This window comes from Clytia hemisphaerica, unplaced genomic scaffold (assembly GCF_902728285.1).
Source record: "Clytia hemisphaerica strain Z4C2 unplaced genomic scaffold, Clytia hemisphaerica genome assembly, whole genome shotgun sequence".
In the NCBI taxonomy this organism is placed as follows: domain Eukaryota; kingdom Metazoa; phylum Cnidaria; class Hydrozoa; order Leptothecata; family Clytiidae; genus Clytia; species Clytia hemisphaerica.
This window is the reverse complement of record NW_027103590.1, coordinates 13,694-26,678: the sequence shown is the minus strand read 5'-3', so window position 1 is coordinate 26,678 and position 12,985 is coordinate 13,694. Positions and strand designations below refer to the sequence as shown.

The 12,985-nt window shown below is 33.7% G+C and overlaps 1 protein-coding gene across 1 annotated transcript in view; it reads right to left on the bottom strand.

Annotated features, from left to right (window-relative positions):
- LOC136801503 (protein lingerer-like) overlaps positions 1-12,702 on the bottom strand; it is a 41,174-nt gene extending 28,472 nt beyond the window's left edge. The window contains exons 1-2 of the mRNA XM_067058137.1: positions 12,615-12,702; positions 12,178-12,364 (exon numbers count right to left, since the gene is read on the bottom strand). The gene's annotated coding sequence lies outside the window, so the exon portion shown is untranslated. The remainder of the gene's footprint in view (positions 1-12,177; positions 12,365-12,614) is intronic.
- Between the last annotated feature and the right edge of the window lie 283 nt (positions 12,703-12,985).

Sequence of the window (12,985 nt, the reverse complement as noted above, 5' to 3'; positions counted from 1 at the left end):
CAAAACATAAAAATTAAAAATTAAGTTGAATTAAATTAAAGTTATATTGAAGTTAAGAGCTTTCTTTGAGTTCTTCAAATAAAATATCAGATCCTTAACGATATTGTATTCTGCTTTGTGTTTGGTACTTAAGCACGTGCGCTAAATCATACATGCAAGCTCCCCTTTATATCAGATTTTTAAAATTCAGATTTTTGAAAAAAATCCAAAAAGTGTAAAACACAAAAATTAAAATTCAATCAAAAATACAATGTAAACTTTTTATAAATAAAATAAAATAAAATTTTCGATGTTTTTTAATCATACTTTTTTATTAAATGCACTTTAAAAAAATTATCATTCAAATTTAACAGATTTTTCTCACCCGTGTAACTGACTAAAAAAAACTTCATATTTTTAAGTGTGCTTTCTTTTTTCTATGCAAAATTAAACATTGTTACAATTATCGTGTATATTTTTTTTCAACCGTAAAAAAAATCAAGGAAGTACAAAAGCAAAATAATAACAATACAACACAAAGCAAACAACAAACAAAACAAAAATAAAGACAATAAAAAAGTAAGAAGGTCCTTGTTGTGTTTTTATAAATGTTATTTTTTTCATACTTACTGTATTGTTCTAGCAAGTTTTTGATCGTAAAAAAAGAAACAAAAGAATTGAAAAAAAAAGACAAAAGAAAATAACATAAAAACAATAAAGACAATAAAAAAGACAAAAGGTTCTTCAAAATATAAAAAGAAAAGGAGAAAAGCTCCAAGCAGGTGGAAAAGCTTCTTTCAGTTTTTTTTATATTTTGATTATCATAGTGTATACACAACACAATGATGAAAAAGGGGGCCTTTTGCTTTTTCAACATCTTCCTCTTCTTCTTCCTTTTTAACCTTCTCAACACACCACTGTCTTATACACCAAACATCTCAGCACAAAAAAAATTTCTTTCTCTTTCTATTTCTCTCCCCAAACCCCTTTCTCTTCATGTTTATCACACCTTAGCAATATATTTGAGGTGTATTTTTTGTCTGTTGCATTATAAGTGCACCTGTCTGTCAATCCATTAACCAATCAAATTTCACTATACAACGATCATATTTAAAAAACAATTTTTTTTCATGAAAATATACTTATCATTTTTTATATGGTAAACCAACTTTTGACATTCTCAAATTTATTTTTTAGGGGGTTCAACATTGTGTCATGAATAATTTTTTTTCGCATTATTTTTATAATCACGTTTGACTACGTTTTGAAAGACGAAAAAAAAGTGTCAATTTTTCTTTTATTTAGTTTAATAAATATCGTTATGTCTACATCATAAAAATCTAGAAAGTAGCTTGATTCTTCGTCGACTTTAGTGGCCCTGCAAAAAAAAAGCTCAAGTACTCAGGGGAAAACTCTTTCATGGCTACGTGTTTTAAAGAAAGTTTTGCACATTCGAAATAATATTCCACCAAGTATAAACAACACGACATAGCAACATTCTTCTAACGTCAATATCATCCAAATGGACGTCACACGAACGTTAAAACAATGTGGCGCATATCTGCTGCCCAGCTGGCACACAAAGTTGTTTCAACGTTTATCTAATGTTCATAACGTCCATATAACGTTAGATGAACGTTGAAACAACGTTGCGTATATCTGCTGGACATTTTTAAAAATTATGAAATAAAGCGGCGGCTGTTTTTTAAATTTCGTAAATTCAGAGATAATGAAATAAGAAATTCAGATTCCAAAGATTGAGAAAAATTAGGACTGTGAGAATGCAATCGACGTTGAAAATGTTCACATCAATTTTATCATGAAGTCTGTACTACGCAGTTCAAAGATTTCGAAACAAAATTTTTAGCATGGCAAAGGGAAGCACGTATGAATATCACACAATAATACACGACAACATATAAGACAGAAAAACACCTGCGGAAAATGAAAAGTTATGAACGTGAAATGGTCAATAAAAATCTTGACAAAGTAGTATTTGAGATTTTAAGGAGGTCAGCAATAAGATAAAAACACCGCTGTGTCACAAACCCGATGACACCCTACCATTAGATAATTTAGCCATTTTCCCCGGTGGTGAAAATACTCTACAATTTCAGCCTTTGTTTTCATCCTCATTTGAAATTTAATAGAAAAGATTACACTCCAAAACTACCCCCACTAGATTTTTTGACCTTCGAATCATAGAATTTCTAACCCCATTGGAAATTTGATAGAAATTTTCATTCCCGCTTTGGGAAGAAGTGCAACCGTGGCTGTAAGACAGGGGTGTATAAAATGGGAAATCCTCTACTTTACTCTTAATAAATTTTTGAACTAGGGGAAACTTGGTAAACTAAAACTAGCATCTAACTTGCTTGCTTAAATATATCTAGAGTACTTCCCAAAAGAATTATTAGTAGAATTATAGTTAAATGTCACGAATATGTATTTAGCTAATTCTGGTTTTGGAAATGAAATTTTCCCATTTTTATCAATGGGTGTATCTGTTGTATGTCACGTATAATTATAGTGTCGAATTGATTCTCGGAAAAGGATTATAAAAGGCATAAGGGGCCATCGATGCAACTTTGCTTGGAAAAGACTCTATATGGTAAAAATGGATTAGATAAGAGAATTTTGAAGATAAGGTTATGAAATATACTAAGGTATCAAGAGTATAGCTATTTCAGTTTTGATACTTCATTGGTGCAAGAGGATTTGAGAATTTTAAAGATGGTAGAATAGCACCTACCTGTTGAATACTATTTAATATTTTACAAAATATTACTAAACAGTTCTCCAAATATACATTCTATAAAGTAAAAATAGGAAAGGGGAGAATGGGGTTAACTAAAAAAGCACATAAAATATAATATTGAATCTTTCATTTTTAAATATTGAAATTGTGTGTGCAAAGAGGGGTGAAAGAATGATAAATACTTTTTAAAAGGGAATTCCTTCATTCTAACGATAGACTCACATATCCGACTATATTAACCACTCATGAGCAATAGCAAATTCTTGATTTTTACTTCCTCGCATAGCAACGCTTTATTATGCTCCTAGGGAACTTACACAATGGGTAACGAGTTATGTGAGCTAATCTGCTAATCTCTCATCTCACTTTCTAAAAGGGTCACCAACTCACGAAGATTTCCTCTTCCTAAGGGGGCGTGATTTCTGGAAACTTTGGAGCAACATTAGTTAAATATCACTCAAAATTTAAGGGATATTGATTTCAATGCTCCTGGAAGATGGATTAACAAGTCTGTTTAGGAAGAATTAGATATGGTTCATGGCACTTCGCTTGAACAACCTGAAAAAAGACGATTGCAGAAGATAGCTCCTTTTCTTTAGAAAGGAGGAGGAAAATCCTAGGGAAAATGACGTCATCCTTTACCCAATGTTTACAAGACTTAAATCGTTTGAAAATGTAAACAAAAAGGAATTGAGAGATAAGGTCTGTGAAAAGCTCTACTAGCTTTTAAACGGCGCGCTGCAAAAGCAAAAGAACAAAAATTTGAAGAAGAAAAACGAAGAAAGTTTGAAAGCCTAAAACAGATGACTTATCTTTTTCATAGACTTAAAGTTACTACATAAGTTGCATCATTAAACAACGATTTATTATTATTTTGTATGCAAATCGTTTCAGTGGGATAAGTAAATAAAAGTAACAAAAAGATTAGATAAAAGGACAGAGAAGATGTCAGTTTCTTTCTTATTTTTTCTTGTTTCTATTTTATTTTATTAAGTTCAAGTATCTCTTTTCATCACTCTGATGAGGACTTTTTAGTCGAGAAAATAAGGCTCACAGCGTAAAGCCCAGTTTGAACATTAATTTTTTAAATACACGCTAGTGTATTTAATACACAATAGTAACCTATTGTGTTAATAAAAAGGCATTTGTCATGGACCTTGAGAGGTGTCATCATTGGTTCAATTTTCGTGTGCTCATCACATGAAGTCACAGTCAGTGTATGAAATGAGCAGGTGGTTTCATCCTAAGAAAGTTTGGGAGAAAAGCGGAAGATTGCGAAAGCTTAAAAGAAGAGAAAGAGAAGGCGAGGGGGAGCGAGAGAGAACTGTTGACGTGGTTTAAATCTCTATGTCAATGCATTTTTAATAAGAGCCGGAAAATTTAGCTTCACGTCGATATGTGCTTAATTTTCCTCGAATTTTTCAAGGCTTAAATGTTCTCAGAATGTTCTTCAAAAAGGTCAATTAATCTACCTAGGAATGGCCTTGAAAAATGTATATATTTTCTTAATATTTACTGAAATTTAAGTCTTAATCATTCTTAAATTTGTTTGTGAGGCTCGGCAAATTTCTTAAAATAGGAGCAGGAAATGTTGGCGTGGTTGAATTTTTTTGTCAGTATTTTGTGACATCAACAAATGGTTTAGAGACAAATAAAGAGAAAAGGAAAGCGAGCGAGAGAGAGAGAGCGAGAGAGAGAGAGAGCGAGAGAAGGAGAGATTATGTATTATCTTTTTGTTATAGGAAGGTATAATCCTCTAAGATTTAAACTGTTCCAATCGAATAAAAATGAGTGATTAAACCACACGAAAAAGGAAAAGACTTTTCTTCATTGTAAAAAATCTTTTTTGACGTCCGTTTACTGGCGAACAATAACATACGTTACTTAGGTACAAATAAGGTGATTTTAAAGTTTCAAATTTAAAGCACGAAAAGACTTGGCAAGATACATCATTTAAGAATTAAATAAGCCCCTGTCCTAGCGGCACTCCTCATCATACAATCACGCCAAATTGTCCACTTTCATCGCGGTCACGAAAAAAATATTTGGAATCAGGCTATAACACTAGAAAAAAAGCTCAAATCACTCCATCACGCAAACCGATGGGGACCTCTTTAGTTGTTGTCGTGTATACTAAAAACTTGCTTCAAAGATGGCATCGAAGCAGACCCCTCAATTAAATAACAGCGAGATCATGTATCTGGAATTCTCTACGGCTACGGTTAAAGTGGCGAGGGAAATGGCGAGTGAGGCAAATAATGGCGGTTGAAAGCAAGTTCGATATTTGACGTACGGCATTATGTCGACTTTGCTTATACGGTGTTTTGGTGTTTTTCCCGTACAGAGCAAAATAGACAACGACATGTCGCTTTTGGTGACGACCCGCACGGGCAGACCCGCAGCCGTAGCCGTAGATTATCTCCGATACATAATCTCGCTAATATATCATACTATGACGTAGGCTGCCGGCATCCACTGAGGAATTCGTGCTTCATATACTACCTGCAGTTTTATAGAGGTCTGTGATTCAGACTACCTATGACGTGAGATGCAGACTTTTCCAAAATCATACAACCAAGGGAAAGTGTAGCGTTACCCCGATCACAGTATTTTAATTCTTTGGGTGAAAAACTAAACCCCGGAAAAGATGAAAAGATGAAAAAAAAGAATATTATAAGACGTTTTAAAAATAATCTGCTCAGATTTGTGGTCAGGGTTGGGGTCTGTATTTTTTGAGGACTTTAGACAAGTTTGAAGAGAAGATAACAATCAACCAGTTAAAGCACGATCAAATATTATATAATCTTTCTTTGTTTATTGGTGACCGCTTCCTTTTTGAATGATTTAATCGTGGACTTCTTTATTTTTTGGGGCTAGTTCGATACCGCCTGGTATGTATTGGCTTTTAAAGTCCATTAGATTTAAAACTGATGACACTAATCATAACAATAATTTGGTTTACTCAAAATTAATAACATTTAAGATATTTAAGACAAGCGCACAAATCTTGACAAAAATACTCAAAAAATATCGAAAATAAAAACATGTTAAGAACATTTTTAGGCTTAAAACACAAAAACTTAAAAACATCCAAAGGTTTTGGATATTCTTATAAAAAAACGTGTATGTGCCAAAGCGCCTTCATGCCTCAAATAAAACATCGTTAAAAACAAAGATTGGCAATAAAAACTCAACATCCAAAGGACTTTAGGTGCATCCAGCAACAGCTTAAAAGGTACCGGTTAGTACATAGTATAGTATATTGAAACTTTCTTTATGACGTTACTAATAAAAATGGGCTAACACTAGATGTCTGCCGAAATTTCAGAGGTCTCCCTGGATTTTTGGTAAATTTTGAAGGCACCCACTTTTATTTCTGACTAAGCTACTCTCTTAGATTTCACTGCCTCGCGTGGTGGGTAGAAGATCTTTTTTCGGGATAACCCGATCGCAAAACCAAAGTTTGTCCCTTTAAAAATCGGGAAATTCAGGAAAAATTTCTTGTATTTTCTCTTACCCCGCCATCAAGACTATCAATAAACCTGACCTCAACCTGACAAATTTAGTATATACATAAAATTTACTGAAATACACCCCTGTCCCACAGCCCCTGCGGGGTTTGGACCAAGCGGGTTTGTGACACAGGGGTGTTCATCTCTTAAACAAGTTTCTTGAATAAATACATCTAAACTACCTCATATTCGAATCCATTTTGTTATTCGAACACTGGTCTCTTTATCAAATTCGAAATTCTTACTAAAATGATTTTTGTAATTTGAATCTCTCTCTATTTCAGCAAAATGTATTTAATCCCTTAGAAAGTAAACTCTAATATCTCAATTCGAAATTTTATTAAGTTTCTTGCACTACACTAGGAACCGTTGACAAACATACCATAAACTATAAAAATTGACACAAAAACATACAGATTGGTTCTGCCAATCTTAAATGTAAAACAATACAAAGGAGGAGTGTTTCCCATCTCAAAAAAATTGCCAAAAAGAGAGAAACTAGACACTCCTTTGCAGTGTTCTGATAGAATGAACAATCTGAAAAGTAAAGACACCTTCAATCTTATCAGAGTTGGGGAATCTGGAAATCTACTTTACTTTTCATCTCTTTCAAATCATTTATTAAACACTACACTCTTTTTATTTTATAAGAACAATGAGTCCCCGCCAAAAAATAAGAACAATTTAAGAACAATGCTGAGCCTGGAATTACTCAATTTCAAGCAATTTTGGGATCAGTGCAGCAAAAATTGGTTATACAGCCTAAAATAGCTCAATTTCACCCTATGATGAGGACATAATAAGAACAATTTGAGGCTCAAGTGGCAAAAAAATAAGAACAGTCGAACCTCATCATAAATCTACTGGTTCTTATAAAAAAAGAGTGCATAAATAAAGTATTCGTTTAAACTATAAGGGGATTGGTCAGGAAAATCTTGTTTTGGCACCTTTCATGTTAAAAATCTTACTTAAAATCTTATCTTAAGAGAGAGAACAAGTAATCATGATTTGGATATTAATATTTGATTAAAACAAATTTTGATGATTCATTTCTGGCTAAATATTAGACTGCCTGGACAAGGTCAACTATGCTTTTAGGGGGCCGTGCCCCCCCCCACCCTTTTTGCAAAGTAAAACTTTTTGGCTGCGTCTAAGGAGTTAAACTCTATATTCATTGCACCACCCCCTCACTTTCAATTTCATGGCGTGGGCCCTGTTTTAGGGTTTTTAGATTTCCACAGTGTGTAGGAAACATATTATTGTGAAAAGCATAGCGCTGTTAACCCCTCCTAAACCTAATTGTGTTAGTTCAGTACTCTGCTACTAAATCAAGGGTCTTAATTTGTCCAGACGAAGGACAAATTTTGCAGTTCTACAAGACATACAAATAATTAATGATTTGTCGGTCTAAGATGTTTCATTTAGCAGACTATAAAAAACATTCCTGTTAATCGATCCACTGCCTTTGGTAAAAAACGTCAGCCTAAATCAAGTTCCTTTTTATAGTATTTGCAGTAGTTTCAGGTGGCGTAATTCGCCGGCCTAGAAACAAAGAAAAATCCCACTTGCATATAACATATGATCTGTTTTAAGTAGATACACGTATTTTTATAAGAACATCTAAATTTTTTTGAAGCATTCGGATGTCCTTACTTTTTTGAGGTTTAAGCCTAAAATGTTCCTTTTAACATGTTCTAATTTTAGTATTTTGTCCATTTTCTTAAAGGGACAAAACAGTACTTGCGAAATTTGTAAACAAACTGCATGCAGCGGATACAAAATCAAAACAAATGTCACATGTCAAAATAAAGAATCAAACCAAATATGGCTAATTTTGATTGTTCAATTGTTTTACAAGTTTGTTTTGGACACGTGATTTGAATTGTTCTCTTTAATGACACGTGGTTCACGCAATGTTTACAGCCCTTTACATTTTACTACTTTAATTTCCCTTTAAGAATATAGGTGTTTTAGGGTCCGCAAAGCCTTAAAATGTTCTTAACTTATTCTTAAGATTTAGGCCATCGAAGGCTTATGTTCTTATATAGTTTGTTCTTATAAAAAACGTGTACATCCGAAGGAGAAATGGGTGCCATCAAAATTTTCACAACTTTGTTAGTATTTTTTGCGATTTACTGATAAACTGGGTGTTTTATAGTCCACAAAGTCTTGGAATGTTCTTATATAGCTTCTTCTTATAAAAAAACGTGTACACCCTGGTCATCACGTAAACAGCTTTATCAGCTTGTAAGGTTTCTTGGAGATCGTTTGAAAGACAAAACACCATTAAAAATTAATGACTATATGTGTTGATTGTTTATAGATGGCAACAACTTTTCGACGTGATATGAATGAGTTTGATTGAAAACCCCTTTCAGGTCCAACATACAAGGTGATAAGAGTATGGGTTGACGAAAAGTGTGAAATTTCATTAATTTTTCATTAGGGTCATCTTAATCAAGATTTGGTCGAAAAGTTATTGAAATATTTATACCATGAATTGCGCAAGCTTTAGCAACCCGGGGGGGGGTACTACCCTTGTCGACTGACGGGGGTGCTCCGCTGAGGTTCGAAAAATGGACCCTACGTGGGACTCGAAATTTACGAAAAAAGTGACCCTGAATGGGACTGAAGTTCCAAAATTTTCTCAAATTTTCTACTTTTCCCCCAAATTTTCCAAAAATAGGCACCCTACGAGGGACTGATTTTTCTATTTTGGTGTTTTTGCGACCCTACCTGGGACTCGTGGAGGTTAAAAAAGGTACTCTGACCAGCGGAGCATCCCCGTAACCCATCTTGCCCTAGTACCCCCCCCCCGGGTTTAGCAACTGGTCCATTACGGCCGAAACAATATGGGGTGAAAAGTCTGATAACTGTGGGCGTGGAAAAGGAAGGTTTAATGAAGAATAAGATAGATATATTCTTTTATAAGAACTTTTAAATTTCTGTTCTTTTTTGGTATTGTGAGCGTAAAATTGTTCTCATCCTGTTCTTATATTCATAAGACAAAACAAAAGTATTCAAGTTGTTTTTTTTACAATTTAAACCATAATTTACTCAAAATTCATCTTTCCAAGCATTGTTTGCCATTTTTGACCCTCGATGTTTTTTTGAAAACATTTTTCTTTTAAGGCATATGATGGATGAATACCAGGGTATTGATCAAGATCTTTACCAGCTGAAATTTACGATCACAGTCCGTATTGCGCTGTAATTTCGTTAACACCATTAGCCCCAAGCTTTTTTATCTTTGTAGCCCCAGGGTGAAGGTTAGAATCTCATTGAATATTTTATATCCAGAAGTGCTATGCTCATAAGAATTGGTATATATATATATATGTTCTTTATCGTGAATCGAATTTCTACAAGTCCTAGAATGACTGATGACGTCATCACTAAGATGATCAGTACGGTGGTAGATTCAACCCCCATGGGTACATAGGGTTAAGGAAGTTTGACATTTTTTGTCATTTTTTTCGAAAAGAAAAAAAATATCACAAAGCGAAAATATTGAAGGGTACGAAAGAAACAAGAAGAAGAACTGTGAAGAAAAATAACAATATAAAACTCATTAAATATAGATTAATCGTGAAGGGAAAAACATAACAGTGAAAATCTAAAAAGAAATTATTTTTCCCTAGAGAGAGGAAGGGTGAGGTCGAAAGCAAAGGGTGAGAAAACACTTTATGACGCTCACTAAGACACAGTTTTTCACAACGTAAAAGAAACTGGGGCGAAATAGAAGAACAATGGGGTAGAAAAGTCGTCGAGGGAGAGACTTTTAAGAAGACAGACACTAACTTAAGCGTTTAAGATTGCAGGTTCATATTTGCAGGTAGACAACCCTGTCTCATAGCCCCGTTGGAAGGTTTTCCTAGAGTGGGCTATAAATTTAAATAAATCACAATGGGAATATAGAAATTCTTAGAAAAGCTTACAAAATCCAGCGGGATAGTTTTGGGGTGCAAATTATTTTTTCTATTAGATTTCAAATGGGAGCAAAATCAAAGTGATATTGACAGTGCGAGGCTGAAATTTTTGCCAGATTTCCAGTGTAGGACGGCTGTCCCAACGGGTCTCTGACACAGGAGTATAGGCGAGAACAAAGATAAAGACCAAGGGTATTTTGTTCAATTCCAAGATTTTCCATCGTGAATGTATGAGATTGCAAGGGAATCCTAAGAGACTCTCAAATGAAAATAGTCCAGAATTTGGAACAAAATCATGAACAAATTATATAAACTATCAAAACATCAAAATCGAATTTCGAAATTTGACAAGGGTTAATGAAAGAGTTTAAAATCGCGTTTAATTTTTTTAAAATCCCATGAGAGATAAGAATAATACTTCAAAAGAAAAAAATAATGAGTCCGGAATAAAAATGTTAATAGGTGTGATTCTTTCACACCTACAAACACCATTAAGCAGAGAGTAACAGTGCAACTAACAAGAAGTGTATATCGCTGCAGGTATGCTGTGCCCCAAACCATTGGACTGTTATTTTGTTGGAGGTGAGTTCTCAGTTAATCGACGACCCACGCCTTAGTAGTAGTTAGTAGAGAACTAGACCACCTACACATAGTTTCGCACTTTCTTATAAGATCTGGTAAATGTTGATTACACTCCGCTCTATTCTTACACGTTTTTTTATAAAAACATACAAAATTTTTGTAGCCTTGGGATATTCTTAACTTTTTGCGTTTTAAGCCTAAAAATGCTCCTAACATGTTCTCGTTTTCACCATTTTGTGAGTATTTTTGTCCATTTTTCTTAAAAAATGGGTGTTTTGGAGTCTGCAGAAAGCCTTAAAATGTTCTTAACTGGTTCTCAAGCCTTATATTCTGATATAGTTTGTTATTATAAAAAATGTGTATTTCTCCAATGTTCCTAGAACGATAGACTGAAGGGATTAAGAACCCGGTTAAGAATCAATATTTTTTTAATGATTACTGAGTTTAAAGGTTATCTGATTGTTCTTAATTTGTTCCTATATTTTTGTCGAAGTCTAGGCTCGTGTTCTTATCTAAATAATTTTTATAAAAAGTATCTTTTAATGAATGAAAAAGATCACGAGATTACAAGATTGGAACCTTAAGAAATAAGATATAGTTATGTGCGATAAAATGGGAAATATTTTTCGAAAATGGAGGACACCTTAAGAAAATGAGAAAGTTGATTGGAAGGCCAAACGGGTAATTTTTAGATTTTTGAAGACGGGCAGGATTTTTTTTGTTCTGGGGATTTCTTACAACGAAAACTTACTGACCACCCTACAGTACCACTTACTACTGTATTTTAGAAGTACAAATTTTTGGGCTGCAAAACTGATACATGTTTTTTTTTATAAGAAAACTATAAAAGAACATATTACATTTCGATGGTCAAAATATTAAGAACAATTTAAGAACATTATGAGGCTTTGCAGACTCTAAAAAACACTCGATTTCTTAGGAAAATAGACAACAATGCTCACAGAATGGAGAAAATAAGAACATGTTGAGAATATGTTGAGAATATTTTTAGGCTTAAAACTCAAAAAGTTAAAACATTCGAAGGCTTACAAATATTTTGGATGCTCTTTTAGAAAAAGTGTAGTTGAACTCGCATACTAAGGCGCTCACTTCAAGTTTTATCTCCGAGCAGAATTAAGAAGAGAAAAGTGGTGCGACAACCTGAGCAGATATGATATCTGTATGATAGAATGATATCGTTTGCTTACTCATCAATTTTGATTCATATGCTTTTTCACCTTGGATTGTGATCGGATGTGGAGCAAGAGTGGTCAGAAAGAGGTTATATCAGTATAACATAACAATAGGCAGACACTGTCCTGATATGAAATATGTGTCTGATATGAAACGGGAACACTTATGTAAAAATAAAACCTTTAAATGAAAACGAAAAAAACATAACATAGAACTTACATACCTTTAATAATTTTGAGAACACAAAAAAACGTCAACTTCAGGTTTTCAATTCCTGAATGCTGGTCGAAGTATAGAAGCGTCTGAGCCTGAGATGAAGTTTGCAAACACACACCCCCTTGAGCCATTGACGATGGCTTACGTCCAATCAACATCTTTTTAATGTCTGTTGCTTCAACTTGTTGATTCACCTGGAAGACAAAAAGTTAACAAACAAAGGGTTTAACAAAGGGTCAAAGACAATAGAATTAAATCGAAATGAAAGACTTTTATGATATAAAAGAATTCTTTAATGATTCATGATGGATTTTAAAATAGACGTGCGCACTCTACCGTCGACGTCAAAAAACTTATTATCAGTTTTCACCAGTATTACAGGTTCCATAAAGTACTTGAAAACATTGAATTTAAAGTCCAAAGGGTAAGAATAAAATCTCTTACCTTTTCCAGGCAAGGAAAAGTGAAGCCACTTATTTCCCATCCAGAACGCACCTAGAACGCAATCATGACGACGGATTGTAGCGGCTCCTTTGTTTTTGAGGACTGTATTTTTTTTTTTAATCTAGAGATAAAAAATTATCCAAAATGAAAATTTGAAGTGATTTTGATGAGAACTTCTCAAGATAATAAATTTTTAATTTTTTTGACGTCAAAAACCATGTTTTTGGCTAATAACTTTTTTAAGGTGCAAAAAATAATTCCAACACAGTAATTTCGTTAATGTACATCAAAATACGTTTCTTTTGGTGTATAAACGAGTACCCCTAAACTAGTGCTATTGGTTCGTATTGGATCATGACGAAGTTGGATGT